This window comes from Falco cherrug, chromosome 4 (genome assembly GCF_023634085.1).
Source record: "Falco cherrug isolate bFalChe1 chromosome 4, bFalChe1.pri, whole genome shotgun sequence".
Classification (NCBI taxonomy): domain Eukaryota; kingdom Metazoa; phylum Chordata; class Aves; order Falconiformes; family Falconidae; genus Falco; species Falco cherrug.
Window position 1 is genome coordinate 84574911 of NC_073700.1, and position 24091 is coordinate 84599001.

Below are 24091 nucleotides of genomic sequence, written 5' to 3' on the forward strand. Positions count from 1 at the left end.
CGAGGGCGGGGGGGGGGCGGCGGGGGGACGAGGTTGGCGTTGCCTCCCGGCGGCGAAGTGCGATGCGGGATGGGGCTGCCGGCGGCCTGGGCGCCGGGAAGAGCCCCCCGGGGCGGCGGGTGTGCGCTGTCATGGGTGCCCGCCTTTGTGCCTCGGGGCCGGCCGGGCTCTGCGGGAGCGGGACCCCCCGCCGTGTCCCCGGCGCTTGGCGGGGGGCAGCCCCCCAGCCTGCGGGCCCCGCTGGGGTACGGGCTCAGCCGCCGGCCTGCCGGCTGCGTTGCACTAGCGAGCAAATAGTGTAGAATGATGATGAGCGACGTGCCGGCGGGGACTGACATCATTTGTGGATGTGGATGCGCGCAGGCGGTGATGAAGAGTCCCGCGCTGAATTTTCGGTGGTTCCATCCCTTCCCTGTAGAAGGAGAAGCCCCCAGGTTTGCTTCTTGGCTCCTTGACAATGCAGCAAAATTTAAGGCACAAACTGCCTTGCCCCCCCACCCCCCGGCTCTGTTTGCTGTAAGCCAATCTTGTGACTTTGTATTTTGGTTATTACCTTGTGTTATTATGTAATTGCGTTTTTTCATTAGCAATTAAATAAAATAACTTATTGTAAGTACGTTAAGAATGCTGCCCCAGCCTGTAGTGCTGTCAAATGCTGCTTTTCTCATTTTGCAGCCTGCATAGGTGATGGGCTTGCACTGACACAGGCACACGCGATTTGTTTCGTCGTCTCTCTTGCATCGTTTCCTGTGCATTCCTCTGTAGTTGCAGAAGAAATTACTTGGCCTGGGTTTAGATTTTTTGCATCCTGCTGTTAGGAGCTGCAGTAGTGCCCATTTTTTTTTTTTTTTAAATGCTGCACTCAGCAGAAGTGCGTAGCGAGACTGTACGGCGGGCGGGCAGTGCGCTCTCCGTGTATTTACCAGCGTCACCAGCTCGTTTTGTGGGGCACCTGGCTCTGTCTGGACACAGCAGCAATTAGGGGCAGGGTGCTGCTGCGCCGGTGGTGCCACATAGCAGGTGGTCAGCTGTGCCTTCCTGATTAGTGCTCATGCGAGGATTGCAGTTATTACAGTAATTCATTTTAGCTTGGGGATTCATTTTGAAAATTTGGATTTTCCACTAAGAAGGGATTATCACTTCTCTGTATAGTACGTGTGGTTTATGGAGGAGCAGCGTTGGGTTTGTATCCTGGCTGCTCTCTCTACTTTTAACTGTCTCAAACATGTGCCCATTTGGACAACAGGGATGCAACGTTGATTTTCATGCTGGACCAGAAGGAGATGTAAAAGGCAGCGCACATTTAGTCTATGCACAACACTCATCCTGTTGATGCAGTCTGTCTAGTATGGGGGGGTGGGGAAACAAGAGTTATCTGTCCTTATGGAGGAAATGCTGGGTCTGTTTGTTTGTTTGTTTCAGCAGGGTGAGTGGGGAGTTAGCTCAGAACAAAGAGTAGTCCGTCAGATGGCCAGTGCTTGCAAGGCGCGAGTGGCGTGTGAGTCGGTGGTGGTATCACTCATGCGAAACATACGCTAACGTGCTGCTGACTTAACGTGACCTGAGCTTTGGACTCCTAACCTTTTTAGTATCAATCAGCTCTTTTTTTATCAGCTTACTCATTTGAAACCAGAGCAGACCAGAGAATGAACTGATGCCCTCTGACTTTAACAGGAGCTATCATTATCTGAATGTGGTGGTGATTTATTTGAAAGCAAACTGTGTACACATGCTCCTAACATCCCAGAGAATTTATTTGAAGTCCATGTGCTTGGTATTTTGAATGCGTTCTAACAAACGAGATGGTATTGATTGTATTCCAATAAATAATCGGCTAAGACTTTAAAGTTAAAGTGCATCTTTCTGTGGCTTTGTTTCATGTATGTGACGTGTGATCTAGTATTCTTTGAGCTGGTGAGATAATCCCAGTGAAGCTTCGTGGAGTTTTGCATATGCTATGTCTGGTGCTAAGTAGCGTTCATTCAAGGTAGTGCTAAATCCTTCTCCTTGTCTCCTTTGGAATGGTTGTCTTACAAACAATGCAGTTACTCAAGTAAGTAAAGCGAGCAGAGCTTATTAGCTGCTTTCTGAAATACTGCAAAAGATGTAGTTGTGGTGTAGCGGGGGGGATTCAAGTTGTGAGCGTGATGATGCTGAATAGTTGGTGTCAGGCCAGGAGCTGTTCTAACAAAGAAGTTGAGTTACCTGTTTTTTTAAAGCTGTTGGAAATCTGTCTTTGTGGATGCAGGCATTAAGGTTGCCCCTGTGGTTTCGACTCTGAAAGCTGTTTTTTAAAAATAAAATCCCACAAGACAACCTCTCTGTTCCCCCAGAAGTTAAACATCTTGTAAAGTTCAAACAGAAAGGCTTTTAGTAATTAAAAAAAACACCCAACAATTATGCCAAAGTATCTTAGTTTGCAGTGATGGACTTTGCTGGAGAATGTAATTTGTCATCACGCTCACTTTCCTTTTGTTCTTTCTAAGTGTCTGTCTGATCCTAAGTCTTTACCTACTTAGTTTCTTCCAAACATAGGGGTATCCACGAGGTCTGGCTTCAGCACGCATAGCACGTAGTCTTTGTAGGCCCCTATAGATAGGGAGGAGAGCTTGAGCCTTATACAAGTGCTGTGGTGCTCTCTCCTTCCCGTTCTGCAGAAGGGATGCTTGCCAGGCTAAGTCAAGTGTGCCTTTGACTGCTGCCCAGAACAGTTTCGTTGGAACATGAAATTTTGTAACATACGTGTGGCTTCCACAAGCGGATCATACCTACAGCTGTCACAGCTTTCCAGCATGTATAACTAGAAACCATCAGCGCACTGGGAGTCACCAGCACCTTGGTTGCTCCTGGGCCTCCAGTGGTACCAGTGCTGCCAGGAATGTTGGTTGCCGTAGCGCTGGCAGTTCCTTTGGATCGGCTTGGGGGAGTAGCTGGAGGATGGTCCTGCTCGTACTAGTTTCTGTATCTGCCTATTAGCATGAAAAGGAATTGCGATGCCCCCTTTTCTTCAGGATGTCTGCTGTTTGTTTATGCTCAGCAGCTTCTCGGTTTTGGCAATAAGGAGATGAGTCAGTTTTGCTTCTGTTTAAGGCTTTTTTTTACCCGTTTCTCTTGTAACATTTCATGTGCTGTTGGGATTCTGCAGTGGCTGAGTGGCAAACACTGCAGGGGTTTGGTTTAGTTCCTTAGAAATACATTTCTATTGGGCTTAGATATCAGGAATGTTAATTCTAATAGCCTGAACCAGGCTAGATCTTACTTATGCGTTTGCCTTAAACCACAGTAATATTTTTGTTTCTGTTGGTACTCTCAGGAGGGTAGGGGGCATACAACATAGGAAAAATAGAAGTACAGCCAGTAGCAAAGGGCAGGCTGTGATGCCACTTACTCCAGTTGATGTTTTCCAGCTGAGATTTGAGGCCAGCAGGATGCTTAGAATTTATTAGGAAGAAATGGCAAGGTTCTTTGATGTAGGGAGCCCAGGGTCATTTTTAGTACAGTTAATGAATGGTGGCTAGGCAGCTGTATAATGGGCTTGTGAGTCAGCCTTGGACTCTTTTGATCAGCTGTGTTATGGCTAGGGTATCCTGTCGTCAGCTCTGAAGTAGGAGGTTTGGATTCTTAGGGCAGGGCTCCTTAGGAGGGACTGGGACTGTCCCTTGGCAAGATGGTGTCCTCATCTCAGATGTTTGTGGGTTCACCAGAATATGGGCCGGTAAGACTGGTCCAAGCTACAGGCAAAATAGGCTGTTGTCATGGGCAGCAGGCTGCTGGGGGCAAAAGGCTGGCAGGAGCCTCCCAGCCTGCTTTTGCTTTGGGGAGAGGGAGGAGCTGGGTTGGAGCAGGGCAGCGCTGAGCTTGAAGCAGGGTTTCCCTGCTGCAGTACCTGTTGCAGCTCCTGTTTGTCCTCTCCCTCTGGTGTCGGCAGCAACAGAAACCTCAGCTCCCCAGGACTCTCCATTCCCAACTCCCCCCACTTTATCGTCTCACCCTCCTTTTCCATGAGTTAGGAGCAGCCTAAGCTTGTTTCTAGCCCCTCATCCTGTTGTCCGGAACGTTGCCTACAATGCAGATAAACCTTGAGATGGCTGGGGGGAAGCGATATGGTAAGGTGTTCTTTTTAGACACTAAAAAAGGGGGAAACCCTGGTGCTCTTTTTTGAAATATCGAAGTAAAAGATCAACACCATGCTCCCCGGGGGATTGCTGTGCTCCATTGTATTTACAAAGTTCTTTGAGGACGCAGCAACGCAGGCAGCATTCCCTTGCTGCAGAGCAGAAGGTCTGTGGGAGAGAGCGTGTGCACAGCAGTCAGGAAGGCTATTATTGAGACCTTCGCTGAGGTTTCATTTTATGCATTTAGCAAAACAGGCTCACTCTTTCACACTTCCCAGATATTTTTATATTTCTCTGCAGATGCTTGTAGAACACCAACATTTGTTTGGTTTGAAGCCTGAATTAAAATTCCCAACCAATGTGTAGAGGCAGCGGGGGGTGGGGAAAGCAAGTATTTGCCCCAAAATTAAAATCCATTTAAATTTCAGTTGTTAACCCATGAAATAGCAATGCAGTATAGAATGTCTCTTGGACTGAATCACTTATGTTTAAAATGGAACATGCTCTAAAAATAAATGGGTAATTGCTTCAATGTAGTCAATATGGAATTTAAAGATGACTGACAGAGTGATTTGTCATCCATCTCTATAGCAGGAGTCATCTGGGAAGTCTGTGATGTTCAAGGCATTTGTTTCTATTAGCACCTTTTAAAGTGGTTTTGCTAATGAGCTTTTGAACACCAGGATTGAAATCTGTCATGTGGTATAATTAATTTTTCCATACCGTAGGAAAATGTGCCATGTGCACCTTCAATTACCAAATCGGGTTTCTCAGGTCCTGAAATGCGTGGTTCAGCAGGCCTATTGTTTCAGAGAAAGGAGGAGCATGCTGCTCTTCTGGTGCCAGCAATGAACTTGCTTTCACATGGCTCCATGCAAAATCTTGGATGGCGCCCTGCAAGCTTGGGAAGGGCTGATGTTGTGCTACCCGCTGTATGCTTTTTGCAGAGGGGAAGGCTGGTGGATACCCCTCCCAAACACCTGCATGCAGAAGAGATGCAGCAGGGAGTTGTGTCTTCCCAAGGGGGAGGGGAGAGCAAGAGAGGGAGGATGCTTGAGGAGATGGTTGAACAAGTTGTTCTCTACTGTATGCCTGTGAAACACCTGAGTATACGGAGCAGAGGGGTCAAGGAGCTGTTCTTTGAGTCTTGAGCATTGCTGTGACTCCTGCTCCTCCCTGAAAAACTATGCTGCCGAAGCCTGTCTTTTTAGCAGAACATACATTGTATGTTGTACAGGCTTTGCTGAGCTAGGTAAAAAGCCATGAAGTTGGAGATAATCCAGCTTTGCTTGCGAGCTGGATGCCTCTTGTAAGGCACTTCCTCAGCCATTTGAACTACAGTCCTCCTTCCTGCTGGATGCAACAAATGCACATGGGGCTACCTGCCTGGGCATCTGTGGGCATGCTTACAAGTGCTTGACAAACTGGTGGGGTGGATGGGATCATCTGATGTCCCAAGCTGGTCCTTGGACAGCTAGGTGCTTTCCTTTGAAATCTGGGCCCTGTCAAGACTGATAGTGTTGGAGACTGATAAAGTAGGAGATACTGTCTTGTGCCTACATTCTAATGCAACCTTGAGAAAATTTAAACTTGAAATTCACATTCTAATGCAGAGCATCCATCAAGTGTTGGATTATTTGTCAAGTGTCTTTAATGATGTATAAAAAAAAAAAAAAAGCTGTGGGAGAGGCCTTAGGTAAATATACCGTTTGTCATGCTACTTTTTATGTGTGACTGCATGGTTGCCTGAAGATGATGGACAGCAACAGATTTACTCTGAAGCAGCATCTTGATTTAAAGAGCAAGGTTTAGTTCTACAAGCTTCACATGAAAAGGGGGGGAAGTGGATGAAATGTTTAATTTCAGAGTCAGAACACACATTTCCAAGATGATGCTGTTCAAGATTCATGAAAGGCCAATTAGTCGTTAGATTGTCTGCTGCCTTGGTTACAGGCCCATGGAACCTCTAGAGATAAGGAGCGAGATCTTTTCATGAACTTCTGAGTTGCTTAATTTGACCACACCATGCTGTCAAACAGTAGTCAATGTGAGGTCAATACCATGATTCAGAAATAGTGCCTGCGTACCCTGAGTCATAGTAGAGACCTGATGCTGAGAGAAAGTATTATTGAGTCAAACCCTTGGGTCTAAAAATGAGCGGTGCTCCTCCTGAAGTTATTGGGAACTTTGCTTGATGAAGGGCAATGCTGCATGGCTTTCTATGATTATTTTTTGATTTATTTTTTTACAGAGCTGAGTATCATAGGGAAGCTGGCTGTTTGCTGTGCCGACATGAAGCACTGACATTTCTTTCTCATTACTCTAACAGCAGGCTAAAGCTGAAACAACCGTAGGAGTTGCTACCCAGGCCAGGTATTAAGGGCTAATGAGCTGAACTACATTTTCTTCTCTTTTTAGGCTAGAAAAGGATTCCAACATGGAAGCACCTGGTCCTGTGGTAGAACTCCTTCCCAAGACCCATCACTGTGGTGGCTTATAAGAACTAGGCTACCCAATTTACCTTCTTTTGGTTTCTACTTAATGTTCCTTAAGGATTTTTCTTTGTGTGTGAAAGGAAATAACCGATTTTTTTTATGAGCAAGGCTCCCATTAAAGAGTAAGATTTCCCACCTGATTAAAGGCAGAATTTTTTATGCTGGTCAAGAAACTGCATCCTGGTGTAGAACCATTACCTGCCCTTGAAATTTGACTTTGTATTACTCCTTCATGCTGCTCAGAACTGTCACTCTCAAAGCATCCTCTTCGCAGATTTTTAAAGGCTCTCCCTCCCTGCGCGTGAGCTTGCATTTCCCTTTTGATAGTCTTCTCTCCCCTTTCAACCTTTCCGCTTCCGGGTGATTGCAGAGTACTCTTGTTTTTGTTCCAATGCACTTGCAATCTTGTGTCTCAGACAATTAAAACATGGGTTAATAACTCAGACTAATTCTCTGTACCCAATAGCATGATGTAGGCTAAAGCCTTAGTGTCTGTACTCGAGCAATTATATTAGGGCATTTCTAATTAAAAACATGTATCATCTAATTGTGTCTGAATTCTTAAATATCTGTGTCTTTTGCACTGAACTGTGTATAAAGCAGGTGCAGAGAGGGTACGTGCACGTCCTAATGTACTTAGGGCGGTTTGCAATCCTAGTGTTTGATTTTACTGTTGCTGGGGAGGGAATGAAAAACTTTTGGCACCTGGGAGCAAAGTAACAAGCAATCATGGTGCAGGAAATGCAGAAAAATTGTAGCAAAGGTGTGGTAAAGTGTTCTGGGTGCTTCTGTGCATTTAGCTTGCCAACTGTGCTGCTGAGGTTTGGCTAGAGGTGGATCCTAGAGGAGGGTGGAAGCAGTGTCTTCTAGAAATCTGATCTAAGGATCAGCTGCTGAGTTTGCTTGATGGAGCTACATGGTAACTTCTAGATGTCAGCTGTATTGTCTTATCCAGCTTGGAAGATAATCAAAAGCCCAGGGAAGTTGCTGCAGAACTTCTAGAAGGTGACAGACTACTCTTGTGCCCTCTCTCCTTTCCTCGTGTGTCTACTTGCAAAGGTGACTTTTGGAAGCCTGGAATAGGAGTAGTGGCCTAGGCCAGGCTCCCTGCAGGGGTGTCTCAACCCTGACCCCTCACTGTTTGGTTTTGTTTTTTTGGTTGGTTTTTTTTTTTTTTTGTAAAAAAAGGCAATCCTAAGATTAGTGCAAAATGAGTAAGAAACAATTTCCCAAAAGATCTTATGGGAAGTTGCTTTATTACAGAAAAAGGATGGATATAGGGTTGTGAGGGAGAGGTTGTATGTTTAAACCTCTACTTGGAGTGGGACTAGAAATGTTTCTGGCAGAGGCTCTGCTCCTGCAAAAGATCTTGATTGCCTAGTTGATATCCGAGTGACTTCCTAATAGTTATCAAATGTGGATTTTGTGCATGCGCATATGAATTATTTGTTAGTAAAACATGAGTTTGAGGTTTGGACTTGTAGTTAAATATATGCTTGTCCTGACCTATTTTTCCCAGCCTAATTCTGCCAGCTCTGTGTGTGCACGCGTGATTCTTGCTTAGGGAGTCACACTGACTTTAGAAAGACAACACACCTTGGGAAGGCTGGTACGTAAGTAGTGGTAGCAGGCTCAGGGTTTGCATGAGATGAGTTGGGCTAGCTCAGCAAGGGGAAGATGTGGAATAGGATGTTTCAGGAGTTGTCTGCTGATTTAACACTGTATCATCTAGTAACTCAGGAAGGGTCATTGTGAATAATGTGTTTAACTGACTTGTGACCTCAGAATAGCTCTGCGATGGACAGGAGATCAATCCACTTGATGGCCTTCTAATAACTCACTGGAAAACCCAGTTCATCTCCTTTAGTTACCTGGACCATAAGGGATATAAATGCAGTATGGCTAATCCAAATAATCCCTGTGGGACCATGAGAGGAGACACCCACATGCTGAAATGGAAAGTGATGAGGGCCTTAAGCAAATGAAAATCTAAGCTGCTGTGAGTCTCCATGGCGCACTGAGTTTACTAGCTTATATGCAGGATGCCGTAGCCATGCTTTGTGCAGCACTGCACCAAAAAGAGAGCCATAAAAGACTAGCGTGGGTCAGCTGGATGTGCCTGGTTTACGTGTAGGCAGCAATAGGGTTCCCCCTCTGTGCTCCCTAGGGCTTTTGTTTCCAGTGTAATGTAGGCAAAGCAGCTTTATGCATCTCTGCCTGCCCAGAGTGCTTGTGTGTTGAGTTAGGTGCAAAGCTGGTTAACAGTGCCTGAAGGCAGGCAGGTCATCAGAAGCAGGTACTCCAAAACTGGTGTGTTGGGTAGGGTCTGTTGCTCAGGGAGGAGCTGCCCTCTCCAGGACGAGGTGTTACTTCTTCAGCACCTGATTCAGATCAGACCAAGATCCCTGACTTTCCAGGAATGTGCCCTGACAGGCAGGGAACTCCTCTAAGTGTGTGTGAGTATGGGATGTGATTTACACCCATGACCAAAGTTATGTTCTGCATAAGGGTTTTGAAGATTCACTGAGCGAGAGGGAGCATAACTCTGATTTAATGAGTAGAGGGGGGAGTTTCTGGATTGCTTTGCCAAGGGCCGGTGCATGTGTTTTATAATGCAGAATAGCAAATGGTACGTTAAAACATGTTTCTGGGATGCACAGGAGCAGAACACTAGGTCCATGAATCCTGTTATGTGGAAAGCAGAGCTCAGTAGCATTTCGAGTACCATTTTCAGCTTCAATGCCTGAATTATCCTGTTCTTTTGATCTGGCCTAAAATATTTACATTCAGTCTTGTCTTCTGAACCATTCTTACTCATGCCTCAGTGATGCGTCCAATGGGAAACTGCATGTTTGGCTTGTCTCATGCAGTAGTTTGGAGTTGTGTCATGGTATCTAATGGTGAGTATGAAAGCTTTCAGATACAAATTCCCGTGTAATAGAATACCAATATAATTCAGTCAGAGCTTTGGGAAACAACAGATTATATGTGGGAACCAGTTCTTCAAGCCTCAGAGGACCAAGGCTCAGAGCTCAGAAGGTTGTTTTGCTCACCTCAAATTTCAGAGTGAGAAGATGTAGGTGAGAGATTACTAAAAAATGCTTTCTAGCTGCACCACTCAGCCCAAACCATCGTCCTTCTAAAACCATTCCCCTTGATCCTGTGTTTGGTCTCTGATAGGTGGTAGGGCAGGAGAGAGCCTTTGCAGCCATAGAGGACTCAGCTGGACTTCATGCAAATGGAGGATTCCTCATTAGAGGAACATAGGTAATGTTGCAGTTTTTAAAGGAAGCGGGGTAAAAAACTTTCTGTACTTAAGTCAGCAGGTAAATTCTGCATCTACTGGAGGTAGCAGGTCTTCTGTCTAATAAAGAGCCATTTTTATGTAACCACTCTGGAGGAAAAAAATCGCCCTGTTTTAGGCCAGAGAGGGCTGGTGTTGAGCAGGCTTTCTTAGATACCACTGACCGAGTGCAATGTTCTTCTTCTTGCTGTGAGCACTTCGTCCTTGCAGTGCTGTCCTGCCAGGCTTGTCATTTTAGTCCAGCTTCAGGTGTGTTTCAGGAGCTCGGACCAGCCCTTGGCAGCCCTGCCGAATGCTGAGTCACAGGGAAGAGCCGGAGACACAAGTATTACTCAGATCCGTGCAGCACTGCTGGATTATTTGTCGAAAGCTAGAGACCCCTGCAAGTCACATACACTTCTTTAGTTGTTGATTGAGATTGTTTGGTGGTATAATCATGATGTTTGTTTTCAAATAGCTGGCTGCTTGAGTAAAGAGCTGAATTTGTTGCTATATGAGCCACCCTGAGGCTACTGAGCCCCTTAAAAAAAATAATAAATCAATGTATTTTTTGCTTGCATATATTTTTGGGGGAATACATGTCATGTATATGTGCAGACATTGAATCACCCTTGTTTTGATGACTCCTTTCCCTGGAGTCTCTCACTTCTGGTGAAGACAGGTGACCTGGCAGGAGTAAATCCAATGCACTGCAAACATGCAGCATAATTATCTTCTTGAAGTAGCTCTGGTGCATGCATGTGTGGGAGGGGGGAGGCATATTAAGTAATGGAGCTGCATGGAAATGTGCCAGTGGAATGGGTTTCTGTCAGAAAAAGAAAAAAAAAAAAAGCAGTTTTAAACAGAATCAAAATGTTCCTCATGAGAATGTGTTTGTACTGCAGCTGGCAGCTGTTCAGAGGACCTGGAGCCCTGCAGCCTTGTTTAATGATCAAATCCAGTTGGGAGAGATCAGAGATGGAGGTGTGGCAAGGTGGCGGTTGTTGTTATGCTTCCTCTGTAAGGAAGACTTCAAAATGCTTCGATTTCCCACAGTGCCAAAAATGAGACTTGACCTACTCTTCTTCATACAGTTGTTTCTTTAAAACAATTTTTTTTAAAAAATCTTTTAAAAACAATTTAAAAATTTAAAAACTGTCTCCAGTGCACAGTGTCATTATAGTGGTGTACTATTGTATTTACTTCGTGGAAGCCTGGGGCTGATCTCATTGCCATGCTGAGTTCATTTAAGTCACTGATCTTGCACTAGGGATGCATTTGGCCTGTGAGGTCTTAAAATAACTGTGGAAAGATTCACTGCATGTTTATGTGGGACAAAGACCACACAGATTTTTCAACTTGCAGTTTTGTAATACTTGCACAGTGGAAAACAAAAGCATGTCAGTGAGGGAGTCCCCTCAGACATACAGTTTGGCTTTTTAGCTTGAAAAGATCACCTTGAACGGGGTTCCTGCTCCCTGTAATTCAATTTTTCCAGTTTAGATGCTAACATTGTTTTAGCAAGGTTCTCGTTTTTGCTTTGCTGCCAGAAGTGTCAGGAGGAAATTTTTTCCCCCTCATTATCTCTACATCCCTCCACCTCATAAACACCTTTTTTTTTTATAGCCATTGGAGGTTAATATGTCTATTTTCTCTCGGTAGCAAATAGTAAGATGTCTGGGCTTCCAGCCTACGCAGGTGCAAGTCAAGCATAGTGCTACTTACTGTTTAGGCCCTTCTGGGTTTGGTGGCATTGCAACCTTCTTATCTTTGGGTGCAAAAAGGCTTTGTCACAGCTGGGCTGTCTTACCTAGGATGCAACAAAGGCAAACTCTGCAGCAGATAGTTCAAAAGTGGTCTTCAAGGAGATAAATGTCCCGTCTTGGCTTCACTTCTCTTGTGGCCACCAAAACAGGTATCAGTGAAACGGACAGAAAAATGATTGTTTCAGCTAAAGTCTTACCGTTTCAAAAGGTTTTTTTCTTCCCTTTTATGGTGTTTTGTCTTGTTACTGCAAAGACCTTTTTTTCACCCCTTGCCCTGTGGGTTGCTCAGGTGTGTTGAAGACCACCCTCCAGCTGCTTAGTTGGTCAAAATATGAATGTGGAAAATGTGTTTTTCTTAGTGTGAGCATTCAATAACACATTTGTTTGACAGCTGAGCAGTACCTTGTTCAGCGCGCACTGCGTAGCAATAACATACCAACTTTGCCATCTCCCAAGTAAGGTGAAGAATGAGGTTAATGGATTTTTTTTATTATCCTAAGACTATTTCTCATTCTGTTTAATTCACCGGTTTCTTGTGCTTGTTTGCTATCACTTGCCTTGCGTCCTGTGTATACAGATACCTTTCTGTCTGCCACTGCTCTGCACCTCTTTTGCTGGATAACAAGCTGGAGGGTGTCCCTGCTGTGTTACTGGTTCCCTGGTTCCAGGTATCCACATAGCCAGGGGTAAACTATTCTTAAAGTGCTCTTATCATCTGGGCAAAACTTGCAGGTGTCAAACTTTTTGTCTGCCCGTGGAAGAAGGAAGGGAGAAACAGCAGAAAACCTACCATGTTTTTATAGGCTGAGTGTAGACAGCCAAATATCTATGAAAAAGTTATAATTTGAAAGGTTCTTTCCCTTTAAAGTATCCTGCTGTCCATGGATGAAAATGGGCATCTTTCAGAGATCCATGTCGTGCTTTACCAGGAATGCTTAGCCATTTTCAGTTTAAGGAGCCTAAATCTTCAGACCTTAAATGCTCTACTAGCAGGGATGTGAACCCCTTTGTAGAAATGTGTTACCTGCCATTCAGCTATGTGTAACTGTGAAGCCTGAAGAACACAGGTTAAAAAAAAAAAGAAAAGTGTGGTGGGTTTTTTTTTTTCTTGCAGTTAAGTGGAGTTTTCTGTATTTCAGTCTGTGCCAGTTGCCTCTGGTCCTGTCGCTGGACAGCACTGAGAAGAGCCTTGCTCAGTCTGCCTCACTTCATCCCACCAGCTATTCATGCACATTGATAAGATTCTTCCTGAGCCTCTTCTTCTCCAGGCTAAATAATTCCAGTGCATCATTCTGCTTTTCTAGCCACTCTTTTTTCTGCATGTTAGTTATTTCCTTGTTTCCTTGGGTCAGGACATGCATTTGTGTGGCTGCATGGAGAGCTGTGTCAGGGGACCCGTGTTAGAAGTAACCTGTTATTTTACGCCATGTGGTTTTAACCCAGGAGAGGTCTGCTTGAGTGTTGTGTGAAGGCTTACAGCAATGCAAGCAAACACCCAGCAAGGACTGGGAACAAGGAGCGGTGGTCCTCCTTGTGGAAGTGTCAGTTTATGTTGGCTTAAAGTGTTTGTGGTAGTAGTCACTTGTGTGGACTGTAAACAGATGCAAAGATCAAAGGGTAAAAATATTTGATCTAGGCTTACCAGGAAACCAAGGCAATGGAGGTGGCATTTTGGCAGGGACTTTTGTCTGCTGTGAGAAAATCCCTTTTCTGTATTATTTCTTTACCCACATCCCAATGATTTTCTGCTTGGAATCTTTCTTAACTGATTGTGTTTCTGTGGATTTAGAACCCTTCAGTAGAGATCTGCTCCATGAAATCTCCCCTGCTTTCACTTTCCTTTGAACCTATTGACATTTTTATTGTAATTTGAAGGTGTATTTCACAGGTCAACTACCTGTTGTCTTAAAAGCCACTGCCTTTAGTATGTTATGAGCCTGACTCCTAGTGCCTTCTCTTGATGCCTGCCCCGGCTTGGAAGAGAAAGCAAATGATCCTCCCTTCTCCTTTCTGCTCTTGAGTCTGTGAACGTCTGTCATATATTCCCTCTGTCTTTTATCCTTCCCTAAATCTTCTTTTAATCTTCTCCCTTGCCTTCATCTTTAGTACCTGCATACCTGTCCTCTCTTGATTTGTTACCATTATGCTATTAACTCCTATTTTTCAGATACTACTTTTGTGTTAACTCCCAGACTAATCCTTTGCTAACGCCAACACCCTAATGAGCAGTTTTTCATCTCTTGTTGGAATTCTGTGCATCCTGTGTAGTCCTGTTTCTCTGCTCTCTCATCTGGATCCAGTGCCATTTCTTGTATGTGTTCCCTTTCTCTCCTTTGTCTCTTCCTGCTACCCATGTTTTGTTCATGCACTTAGTTTTTGATTATTATTTTTTTATTAGACCAAATTCAGTACTTTTCTCATGTTATTGTTAAATATAATTTTCTGTTTGTTGCCAAAAATCTTTGCCTGTGACTTGGTCATTTGTAGCCTTTTCTATTGTAGTTTTCATCTCATCAGCTTTCTGCAAGTTAAAATTTTGCTGTGAGGGCCTTTTTCTCCTCTCTTCCATTTTATCTGAATCCCAGGTCATTCTTTTTGTCTATTTATCTTAATTTTAACTTCATGGGTCTGCTGAGTACTGCAGATTCCTAAATATGTGTTCTCATGCCTTCTGTCCCTCTTGCTGGATAACTAACATGACTGAAGTGCTTGGTTTCTGCCATTGGTATGGCAACTCTTCATGTTCATTGAGCCAGTGTTAAGAAACCACCTGAGTAGTTTATTGCTTTCTTCCTTCAGATCCTTCCCAAATATTTACTACTACAAAATGGCTATTGCAATAATATCTGTAAACTGCTGTTATATATTTATCTTGTCTATATATGAAGTTATCAGGTTTTTGGTGTACAGATACTGACTTGCATGATTCGCAGCTCAGTGCTATACCTTGCATTTCACAAAATTATGTCTGATGTTAGCCATTTGAGACAATTGTTTCTGATGTTTCTGACGTTTTTGACTTTGCCTTATTAGTAAGTGATATGATATTTAAATCTTCCAAAATGCGGAAGACCTCAGTGAGTTTGGCTTGGGATTTTCATGCACAAGCTGCTTATTGGGATTGTTACGGCTGTTGGAGGCTGCTGAGGGGTCCTGTCCTTTTTGGTGGATGTTCTGAGGATCTTTCTCCCCCTGTTGTATTGCGCATCTCACCTTACTTTTAGCTGGCTAGATTTGAGCCCTCTTGTGCCAGTGAAATAACAGGGCTGTCTGTAGTGGGGAGAGGGGCTTGGGATGAACAATTCTGTATTTTAAGTTGGCTTTCCCAGTAGGGATATTGCTCTCTCCAGAGACCCTCGATGCAAGCTTAGGCAAAACAGCTAGAACTGGATGATGTAAAACTTACCTTCTATTTACTACAGGTTGTCTGTAGGCAATAGAGGACTTGAATTGCTGGTCAGTATATCTATGATGGTTCATATTAGCATTTTCTTGAAGGCTGTATTGCTAGCATCGCTCATGTTTGTCTTCCTGGAGAGTTTAGTTTTGCTTTAACAGAGGGGCTGCATGTCATTACGTTCAATGGAAGGTGTCACAAGCAGTAATGGTTGATGCGTAATCACCAGCACGTAACCATGTAGAACAGTATACTTTTTGGAAAGTACAAAGGGTAATCACATATCCAGCCAGTATTTCTGTCCACAAAGACTGAAAAATGTTGGAGACTCTGCCAATGTAGGAATTTTCAGGGCTTCTGGTTTGGAGACTTTCTGTTGTGCAATTGGGGTGCTTACAAGGTTCACGATTTGAAGACTTGCAGTACATGCTCTTTGGGGATTTATTTCTGGAAAGGAAAGCTGAGATTTTTTTCCTGGACCCTGTGACTTATAGTAGGAAAAGCGTTGGCTTTTATTAAACTCATGGAAGTGCTCTTCCCACTGGAAGGCAGTTAGATTTGGGGGTCTTTCTCCCCTTCTTGCAAACAAACTCTGCTCTGTAAAGTTTGAGATAGCAAGAAAGAACCTTTTATTGTTTTGGTTTTTTTTAACTTGGCTGTGCTTCACTTTTTCCTTTACAGTCTTATAAGCCTTGTTGTATGGCCTTGTATGTTGTGTATTTAAAAAATGTCATTGTTACTCACTTAAATCCCCTCATCTTCTCTGAGGGTTAATCAAGGGAGAAACTTTCTAACCCATGAAAGCAGAGTAGTGAGACTATCTCTGTTCTGACATGTTAAATAAAGGAATCAAAGGGAAATAATACCCTGTGATGGTACCTCAGGGAAGATTTAATTAAGAAAATGAAATTGCATTAAGAGTGACCCATTGTGGACTGCCAAAAAGCCAACAGATGAGGGGAGAAATTTGCTAGCAGTGTCTGCCCATCAGTAAGGGCTTGCACAGTGTACCAAGCCTGTGAAATACGATGCTTAAAGCAATGTTTAATTACCTGATTGCTTAAGACAGTCTCTTTAAATTCAGTACTGCAGGGAGCACATCTAGCCTGTGAAATGGCCTGCAAGTTCTGGGGATCAGGGCTGGTCACGGCATGTGGCCATGCATGTGGGTATCTGCTCATGCCTCGCTTAGACTTCATGTTAATGAGTCGCCTGCGGTTCAGAGATACCAGCTAATCCCAGCCTTCGCGGGCTAGAAGGGAGCTGCTGGCTGGTACATGGCATCAGTTGAGGAGTACTGTTCAATAGCCGTGCAAGCCTCACGTGAACTTTTACCTGGAGCAGAGAGGGTAAGTTCACTAAGATTTCAGCGAGTTTGTGTTATTTTAAGTCAACGGGGTCCACTTTCCGTGCATGTTGGCCAGAAGCAGTTTTGCACTTACAGAACCCTGGAGGTGCAGGGGCAGGTAACTGGTTGGCAGATCAGCAGAGGAGCGGAGACCAATGTGTGATGGCAGATACTAAGAAAGCAGCAAAACCCATTTCTCTTGGGCTCGTGCTGCCCTAGGTCTACTAGAGGCATGAAACGGAAGCCGCTCGCTTCTTCCCTTGGTGTGACCAGGCTTTGTAAAGCTGAGCTGTGCGTTGGGGGTGAGCGTGTCCATGTTCTGCTCTTGCCTGTACAGGTGAGGGTTGTTTCTTGATTCACAGCTGAGGATTGAATTGGGAAACTGGAAAGAGCATATGAACTGAGGCGGAGGGAATGTAGGGAGCATAACATTTGATCCTTTACTCTCCTAGGCAATCCTTTTGAAAAGCATTTGACTCACAGGGTCTCGAACAAACTAGGGAATGACATTTACCAGATAAAGGCTGCAAGAATGGATCCAATGTCTGTAATAACAGGTGTGATTTTGTAAGTCAGCACTTGGCCCTGTCTAAGGCTGAGCCCTGCATGCTGTCTGGGTCCCCAGAGGTGTCTCTCGGCCTGTTCTCTGGCAATTACGCAGGCATTCCCCGGCTCTCACCATTAGTGTAATGGCTAGCAAGAGCATCACTTATCCCTTTGCTCCTGAGTGGCTATTGCTTCCATAATCTCTTTTGCATTAAACTAATGGATGACTTGTGCGTGCAATTTCCACCCCCCACCCCCCCACGGTGAGTAGGGTACCTGTGATTGAAAGACAATTTGACAAGAAATTGGAGCAACTGTCATATCTTGTTGTGTCCCACAATCTTCTGCAAAACTTGGTTAAAAGTGTGCAAATAATAGAAAATGCCAGCTGACAAAAAGAAAAACACCCCCACATTCAATTACTTTCTTGCTATGTAATTCTTCAATTGCAAGAAAGCAGATTCTCATCACAACTAGTCATTTTACCTGGCTTTTATTTATTTAACTTTTAGTTAGAAGTGATATTTAAAGTAGCTATTTGATAAAACGGAGTAGTGACCATTTCAAAGCCATCCCTTATGAAAGAGGAAGAAAAATTCTGCTTACTGATGTGGTACCTCTCTTACTGTAAAGTCACGGTGATTTTACAGACCTGCTTCATCTTCTCTGGGTTTAAAACATCATTCCAAGAAATAAGCATCTCTTCCTGTTTTTTTCCTTTGGTCAGTCATATTGTGTCCTTCTGTTGGCCATCTTTTTTTTTTTAATTTAGTGCCTATACGTGGGTCCTTGCCAGTCCTATTCTTGGGGAGTCAGTTTTATAGAGCACAAATGACTGCTGTGTCTGTTCCACAAGGGCATAGGAGCACAGAGCTGGAAGCGACCTGTAGAACCAGGAGCAATGATGCCTGCAGCGCTTGCCAGGAGGTTGTGCAGCTGCTTTTAAAGGCTGCTCAGGATGGAGAGTCCACAGACTCCTCTTGAAGCATGTACCTGTGCTGCTGTCTTTATTGTTAGGAAGTTTTTCAAAATGTCTAGGCTGACTCTTGCTGTGGTGTAAATCAGTCCCATCCCCTGTGGACACAGAAGAAATACTCTGTCTTTACAGTAGCATTGTACATATGAAACACTGTCACTTGCATGGTTCTTCCCACTCTCTCTCCCCTCTTTCCACCCCCCCCCCCCCCATTTCTGCTAGCCAATGTTACATATTACATATTTTTAATGCAATATTTTAATTTTACACATTACATAAGCAATTATACAAATATCTCTATGAGCTGGTTTTCCTGAGTTCTGCACTTTCCTGTGGCTCTTCTCTGGACTTGCTCCGGCTGGCTTATCTTTTTCTTCAAAGGCAGCACCCAGGTAAGGATGTAGTACTGCAGATGAAGCTTTGCTGGTGCTCGGTAGAGTGGAAGGAGAACTCCATGGGCCACAGTCCTGTTTATCTGTTCCAGCCTGCTTGTTTGTTTGTCTTGTGCTCAATAGCTTGGCTCTGACTCATGGTCAGGTTGTCATCCCTTCTTACCAGTGGATTCTCACAGAGGTCTCTTACCTGGCTTGAAGTTGTCCTTTTATGCAGTTATTATATTGGTCTAACAGATTTAGTGAGTCAGCTCTTTCCTGTCATCCAGCTAAAGATGGAGCAGGACTAGCCCACAGAATTCATCCAGGTATGTGCTGTGTGCTCATGCAGAATCACTGATAACTGCTGGATACAGCTCTCCAAGTTTTCCATCCAGCCTGAATTAACTTCACCTAGATTATGTTTTCCAAACTTTGAGAATGTTGTGTAAGACTAGACCAAAAACCTGATGTAAAGTCAAGATATAAAGTACTGGTGCTTTTTCCTGAGCCACAAAAGTGTTACTTTGCTGCAGAAGGAAATTAAATTGGTTTGAGGTGATTTGTTCTTGAAGAATCTGTTCCTTATTGCTTCCTGTCCCAATCTCTTGATGCTGTTTTTGGATTTGGCCCACTCAGCTTTTGATGTCTCATGAAAGTAAATGCCTGCCAGAGGGATTACAGCCCAGGTTTATTACTCTTTGCCTAGACTTTGCAGCCTTCTGGGGCAGGCTCTGGGTTTACCTGTGTGCTCTAGAGAAGTATCTGGTAAATCTTGAGCTCTTCTGCAGTCTAAATAGTAAGATTTTTACAAATTTGATGTCAAGGGAATAAAAAAACCCAGATTTTTTTCCCTTCTCCCCAGGGACTGTTGCAGAATCCAGAAGTTAATAAACTGGCCAGGTGCATAGTGTGTCAGCTGGTCCTATGCTCTGTGCAGCAGCTGCCAGCTAGAAAAGAGTATTTGGTATTATTACCTGGAATACTTTCTATATTATTTAGATGGCATCCAAATAGAAAAAAACACTGCTACTGCAGATAAGCAGCATCTTTCTTTTTTTCCCCCAGTACCTCATGCATTTGTAGCCAAATGAATGAATGAGGTAAAGTTGAATCCAATATGTAGCATAAACTTATTTTATTTATGATATAGTTTAAATAAGTTTCTGTAGTTTTATGATTTGCTTTTTCCCCTACTGTGTGTGGGGAGAAGATCTTTATGGATGAGAAGTCTCAAAGTGTCTTCTAGATACCTGTTTATACTGAGAAAGCAGGGCATTTAGAAAGAAACAGAATTAAAGTGGTAGCATTTCAGTGGGTCAGGTCATCCTAGTATGGATGTTTTGCAGGGCTTCAGTCTGTCCCCAGCAAGGTGGATGTTAGATCCCAGCTGTCTTCAGAGAACAGGAGCGCTGAAGGATATTAATCCATTTTTAGGTGTATATTTTAGAGACTTTTTGTGAGCTGCATCTGAGTCCTAAAACTTATTCTGATCTAAAATACGCTTTATTTACTGTAAGTTACTTTATTGCTGTGTAGTTGTGGAAAGCTTCTACCGGTCCTCCGCATTTAGTACAGTGCAGGTTATCTGCTTTACTAAGTTTGTTTCTTGCTGGAACTCTAAAAAGCGTTAACGTGCCTCACAACTTGATTTATCAGATGTAACATGCAGGCGAGAAGACCTGCCTTGATGCTGTAAATATAGAAGTGTTGATTTTATGTCTAGTTTTGTGAAAAGATGTATACAAGAAAACAGGTAGACCCCCTAAGATTTCAGAGGAGCATCTCTGTAGCCTGTGTGGAGTTATAGCAGGGTGAGTTTCAGGCACTTGGATGTCTGTACTGGTTTTCACTGACAAAGCTTTTGGACTGGTGTATCTGCAAGGCTTCCCCTGCTGTAAATTTTTTGTCAAGAGTTAAACTCTTCATTTTATTCTGAAGTCTGTCAGCTTGAGGAAGATGGCATGTTTCTTATTTTTAGTGTTTGTTTCCACTTGTCACACAGAAAATTAACTGGTTGAATTTTAAATCTCCAGTATGAGTCTACACTCAAATGCATTTATAAAATACAAAAATCTTTGTGGTTGTGAGTTATAAAAACTTCAAATTGTCAGTGTTGAGTGCAGAGCCATCAAGTGTGGAGAACTGATATGATTAGGAGATGCAATATATCTTCCATAAAACACTATGTATTTTGTTTGACAAGATTTAGCATTAATTCAGGAAGGGATTATTGTTCATGATGAGTCTTTAAACATTCATTTGTTTCTTCATTCAGAGGTTTTATTGTCAGTGATTCAAGTTGATTCATGAACCAATGAACTTACTTTGTCCCTGATCTGGCAAAGATTTAGACATATCTTTAATTTTGAAACAAGAAGACTATGCATGCTGATTAGAGAGACTCTGCTTAAAATTAATTGAATGGGCTAAAGCAGAGTTTGTGTCTATCAGATTTTGCTCAAGGAGCCTAAACGCTTAGGATTTGGCTACTGGGAGGATTTAAGATACCTCATAAGTCCTTAAAATAATTTAGTGGTGGCTTTTAGTTATAGCTGCTATTCATTTAAAGAAAGAAGAAGAAAAAAAAATTATTGGTGTTTTAAAAGTGTAGGGAAATGAATGCAAGTTCTCTGTATCCACCATTCACTTTAAAAGGATGCCTAGATGATTTTTCAGGTGTTTTCTTTAGAGTGAACATCAGTTCCTTAGTCTCTTTAATCAAGATCTTAATCTATGTCGTGGGTCATGGTTTGATTCATGTATCTTATTAAATAACATGCGTTTTATGCAACTTTTACAGATAATACTTTTTTGCTTCCGTCTGTGCTTTTTGAAGTTGACTTAGAAAAATTGTTGAGCAAGGTTTTTTGGTGTCTAGATAGTCTGAAAATAAGTCTTAGATTTTTCACATATGTTGTTCAACACTTTGAAGCCCTTAACTACACTGGTTCGGAGAACATGGTTAAAAGAAGTGACATCTCGGAAAGCATTGTGTGAATTATTGGTAAATGTTGATGTTTTAAGAGTGACCTTGTTTTTGTCACTTCTCATTAGGTTTGCTAATATTTCTAAACATTTGGTTTTTCAAGGAAGAATTACTCTTCCCTGGCTTCTATTCCTCATGAAGATGCGAAGCTGGATCTGACATGATCTCCATGGCAGCACACATTAGTTTCCATGGCAACATTTTTCACAAACAACCCTACAACTTTACTACAGTGTCAAACAAAAGGAGAAGCTGACTGTTGGAACAGGCTCTGATGAAGCTTAAAACTAAAGAGGGGGAAGGGAGGAAACATGGAAAGAGCTTGGGTGAGATAATGGCTTCTTGCAATTTGTGCCTTTAAAGCTTTTGCCCCAGGGTAAGCACATCATTAAAAAAAAAAAAACACAAAAAAACCAAAACCAACCCCCCCCCCAAAAAAAAAAAAAAAACCCACAAAACACCGAAACACCAACGACCCTAAATTCTCTGGTCTATAACTACTGTGCTACCCAGCTGCATTCCTGCACATGAGTAGGTAAATGATGTGCTGTCACAAATCTTTTGTCCCAAGATACTACTTTAGCCTGGTTTTGGAAGGAAATGAGGCAGATGGAATAGCAATCCTCTGTTCTGGTTGTCCCTTTGTCTCTCTCCTACTGTACACCCCCCACCCCCCCCTCCCCCTCTAGCTTTTGACCCCATTGATCAAAGTATTTGAATTTGGCCCCTCTGTCAAAGTTGAGGAGGTAATTAAGCTCCTCTAGGTGTTGTGAAGAGCTGGGTTCTGGCTCCCTGCTCAGACCCTGGTAGGAGGCTGTCGGCACCAAAATTGGAAAATTACAGGTATCAAAGTTAGATGGGTTTAATAAGTAATGTATGATGCCTGGTTCCTTTGGTCTAAATTCAGGAATGTGTTTAAGCATGTGCTTTGTGTGTCTCTTTTTCTCATGTGGTGCTTTTCTAAGGGGGCTAAGAGGTTGATACTCTTGAAACAGTTGGGGTTGCTTCTCTTTCGAGATAATGGTACTGGGAAGGCACGAGGGAAAATATGAAAGGACTGCAAGGTGTGAAGGTGCACTCAAACCAAATATAATCCATACTTCAGGCTTGTATAATGCAAAGATTGCAGGCAATAGGCTTGTAGCATTGTGCTTGTGTTGCATGTTGTCTGGTCCAGAAGCTAAAACACGTTTTTTCCTGGCCCCCGCCATGTACTTGTCAGGCTTCTACTGGTAACCAAACGTGAAAATACAACGTAGACAGGACTTGTAATGAGAGGGTTTGGGAGTGCAAGCAAGGATAAATCAGTGTGTGCAGTGGTCTGCTCTGTTATTTTGGCTGCGTATATCTCCCCTGTCTCTGAAGAATGCAGTTCCACATGCATGGGAAGGGTTGCGTCATTGCATTTGTGTCACTGGAAAGGTGATGGTGTTTTGGTAGTGTCTGCTTGTCAGCTGCATTGGAGATGGTTTTTAAAAAAGGAAAAAATATGAAAGTAGCTTAAAAATTTATACTGACCTTGGTTTAGAAGTGCAAGGCTACCTCATTACTCTTTGTCACTTCGAAGTGGCTCCTCTCAAACTTAGTATGGAATACTATCTTGTGTGTAAGCTTTTATGGGAAGATGGGAGGGGTTTTGATTTTTCTCATTTTCTTTTTTTTTTATTTAGAAATATTAGGCTACATTATAGAGGTAACTGCAAGGCTTAAATGCAAGTGTTCTGAAAATTAAGTCCTTTGAAGTTTATGGTGAAACAAAGATGCATGCAAACTCTACACGTATTAAAAGGCTTGCCTATAGCAGTGTTAACTGTATAACCAACCTATGCTGTGCTTCTGATTTTGATTTAAAAAAAAAAAAAGTAATACCTGTGAAAAACTACTAAGCTTCCAAAATACCAGTACTGAAACTTTTCTGTAGCTGAGCTGCCATCTCAAAACACTTAGGAGGGCTGATGTGGAAATTCAGATACTTTTACTTAAATTCACAGTGGTTATGTTGTGCCTTGCCTAGGCATCACAGGTGGCTTGATTAGTCCCTTCCAGACTGACACAACCTGTCTTGGGTTGATGCCTGCTTAGCTTTCGGCCTCTTTCCTGCCCATAAGGCTCCCCAAACGCAATCAGTGGTTCTCAAGCTTGATTTAGATCTGCAGCGGTGGTCAAGCCCATCTATCCTTCTAAAGGGTCTTAGCTGGTTTCCTATCCTAGTCAAAAGCAGCTTCTCCAGCTATGGTCTTCCATGTTTTTAAGCTTGTATTCAAATACATTTGACTGAAGAATGTAAACTAGACTCACGTCAGTTTTTCTGTATGTTTGACCAGGACAGGACTGATGTGGATGGTTTGCCAGTGTTATGATTTCAGCATGTCTTCCCGTTACTGTGAACTGTGGGTAATACATTGCTTTCTTCGGCTTTGCCTCAGAGTGTTAAAATTGCAATGTGGGCTCACTGCTGAAGAGCTACCAACATATCCGTCTGAATGAAAACTGTGAATTTGTTCCATGGTTGTAAAAATACACAGAAGCTCAATGAAACAAGTTTATCAAGAGGTTGGCAAATGTAAAAATGTAATATAAAGGAAATAGATTTTGAATAATTCCTTAATCTGGTTTCCGGTGGTTGGGATGTTCAGCTGCTTTTTCTGCCTTCTCCCTAATAGCCTTCATATTAAAGATTAATTGCATATCATAGAGAATCCTTGATTAAGCCAATGAAAAGTGAGAGCATAGATCTGTTCATTAGAAGTAGTGTGAGGAATAATAATGAGCAACTGCCAAGCTTCCTTGTCTAGCTTACAATAG

At 43.0% G+C, this 24091-nt stretch overlaps 1 protein-coding gene across 2 annotated transcripts in view; it reads left to right on the forward strand.

Moving 5' to 3' along the window:
* HECW1 (HECT, C2 and WW domain containing E3 ubiquitin protein ligase 1) overlaps positions 1 to 24091 on the forward strand; it is a 258160-nt gene that overhangs the window by 258 nt on the left and 233811 nt on the right. The gene's annotated exons all lie outside the window — the stretch shown is intronic.